The sequence below is a fragment of the Pteropus vampyrus genome, unplaced genomic scaffold (assembly GCF_000151845.1).
Source record: "Pteropus vampyrus isolate Shadow unplaced genomic scaffold, Pvam_2.0 Scaffold96, whole genome shotgun sequence".
In the NCBI taxonomy this organism is placed as follows: domain Eukaryota; kingdom Metazoa; phylum Chordata; class Mammalia; order Chiroptera; family Pteropodidae; genus Pteropus; species Pteropus vampyrus.
This window is the reverse complement of record NW_011888877.1, coordinates 489,773-492,510: the sequence shown is the minus strand read 5'-3', so window position 1 is coordinate 492,510 and position 2,738 is coordinate 489,773. Positions and strand designations below refer to the sequence as shown.

General features: G+C 42.9%; 1 long non-coding RNA gene across 1 annotated transcript in view; it reads left to right on the top strand.

Moving 5' to 3' along the window:
* The window catches only part of LOC111742531, a 7,158-nt gene extending 4,420 nt beyond the window's left edge, over nucleotides 1–2,738 (top strand). Inside the window, exons 3-4 of the long non-coding RNA XR_002781363.1 lie at nucleotides 1,526–1,615; nucleotides 1,861–2,738. This is a non-coding gene — a long non-coding RNA (uncharacterized LOC111742531). The remainder of the gene's footprint in view (nucleotides 1–1,525; nucleotides 1,616–1,860) is intronic.

Sequence of the window (2,738 nt, the reverse complement as noted above, 5' to 3'; positions counted from 1 at the left end):
CGAGGAGCAGTTCCCCTGGCGGGACTTAGTAAAGATGGAAATGGTACGTCCCAAACCGAGGCCGAGCAGGACCAGAGAACATAGGTAAGCTGTAGGAGCAGGTAGCCCAGATGCCTGTGTCACTCTCTATGGTTACATAAGCACCCCTTCCGCAGCCCATGCCTATGGCCATTGAAGGAAGAGGTGCCATACAAGCAGCCCAAACTTGCACCTGTTTTACAGATTGGTTGGTCATTTGTGGGTATAAGCTGAACTTCCCAGTGGCTCTACTGCAGCCATGTTCAGGGGCGACCTTGAAAGTTAGTGGAGAGGGAAAAAGCATCTTCCTAATGGACAGGGATGCAAGTATGCACCTGGCATAAAAGGAGAAGTAGCCCAAGGTGAGACTATGTAGAGATTTGGGGGCTGAGAGCAGTAGTGTGACTGGCTGGTCAAGGACGAGAAAGAAAAGCACTGGATTGTCAGACACAGGAGGGCTGGAGTGGAGGCATGTAGGTGGGCACCTGGGAGATGCACAAACTTCTGAGATTTTCAAATCACATATTAATGCCCACCGGAGAGCATCCTGCCACAGAAGAGACACCAAAGAATGAAGTAGATGAAATGACTGGCCAGTTGATGTTGGCCAGGAAGTGGAATGATGGGCAGACGAATGGAGTGGCCACAGTGGCAGACTCAGAGGCTGCACGTGCGTCCAGCGGCATGGACACCCACTTCCCAAGGCAACCTAGCTGCTGCTGACTCTGATTAGTTTGAGAAAGCCCGCCCACCGTCTGGCCGTGTTACAGTTTTGGGGGTCCCCTGCCCTTAAAACGCATGCCTCTCTCTCCCCTGGGCAGCTGGTTGTATGCTATACTTCATCTTCTCAAGCTTTGGCCTAAAGAACAGTTGTCCATTCTGGGCAGGGATATGTTTATAACATATTTGTAAAACACACACCCGGTATTTGAAATTCAACTTTGTGTGATTCTGGTGAGCTCAAATTCTATGAACTCAGACTTTATTTAGAGAGATCTATTAAAAAGAAGGTCCCTTCGCCAAATTACGTGACCGTTGCTGTGGAATGGGCCACCTGGTCATTTTTCTGATCGACCGTTTTCGAAGTTGGTTCCCATCCCAAAATCTCACTCGTTTTGATTTTATCGAAAACCATAAAATCTCATCAACACAATATTGTCAGGAAACCTTTATGATCAAGCCAGGAAAGGTCGTTACCCCATAATACTGAGAGCCAGGCCTCAGTCTGAGTATATCCAATCACTGACTAGAACAACTTGGCTCTGTCAGTTTGAAGTGAAAGAATTCAAACCGTAACTCACGGGCTCACAAGGTGACTGCTCGGAACAGCCAGAATGATCTGCTGAAGCACATGGCAACTGGAACAAAAATTGCCTGTTTCTGTCCAACGGGAGAAACGTTTTGAAAGGTGTTCCGCCTGGACCTGATGGCACTGTTTCATTGGCATTTCATCCTGTCTACCACCTGGGCACAGCTTCCAACCTACCTATTTTTTTTTTCTTTGCAGTGAACAATTTATGATCAGTAAATCATTGAAAGGAAGAGTTTATCTGGAGGCGATGAGTAGAACATTCGATTATCTGACTATACCCATAATGTACGTATTAGAGTATACAATGGCATTTTATATTATACATATTTAATTAGAATTGAAACATGAGATATATTGTGCTGTGTTGAAATAGGTAATGAATGGGAAGAGAAAAGCTTCCTAGGGCTAACTTTAGACTATAGATTTTAAATTAATTTTGTTCCTAGAGGTGAACAAATAGGTATGGGATAAATCTTTGGCAACTCTTGAAGGACATTAAAACTATCCAGTTATCATCTCTTTTCCTCAAGGAGGCGCACATTGCTTCCAGACCAGGATGGAAGTGACCAGTAAGAAAATACTGGGTCCATATTACAGAAAGCCTTCAGAAAAAGCTTTCAGTATGCGATGGTGACACTTCCCTGTTAAGGGTCCTTCTCAAAATGATTTTCCAATTAATGTATATTAGAACAATGCTCACTCTATCATAAAGCCAGTTTCCATATAGTTGGCATTATGGACTGAATGTCTGCGTCTCCTCAGAATTTATATGTTGAAAGCCCTACCCCCCTTGGAGAAGTCTTTTGCTCTGGTGGGGCCTTTGGAGGTAATTAGGGTTAGATGAAGTCATAAGAGCAGGTCCTCATGATGGAATTAGTGCTTGTATAAGAAGAAACCAAAGACCTCTCTCTCCACCATGTGAAGACACAGCAAGGTGTCTGTCTGCAAACCAGGAAGTGAGCTCTTGCGACATCGAATCTGCCAGCACCTTGATCTTGGACCTCTGGCCTCCAGAACTGTGAGAAATAAATGTTTGTGGTTTAAGCCACCTAGTCTATGGCCTTTGTTATAATAGTCCAAGCTGACTAAGGTACACGAGTTTATTTGGGACACTCTATTCTATTCTCTTGATGTTTATCTCGGCACTAATACTACACTATTATATTTTACGAAAGCCCTCTCTGGTAAGATGTATCTTCCTATCTTGATGTTTATCTTATTTTACCTTATCTAAAAGAGTGTCTTATCTCTTCTTTTGCTTTTCTTTGTACATAATCTGGGGATAGTTTTAGGTTATCCAAATAAGCAATAGTATCATTGCAATTAATGACAGTTTTATCTTTTCTATTACTATACTTTTTAATTCCTTATTTTTTCCTATATTACAATATTGACTATAAATGGAGAC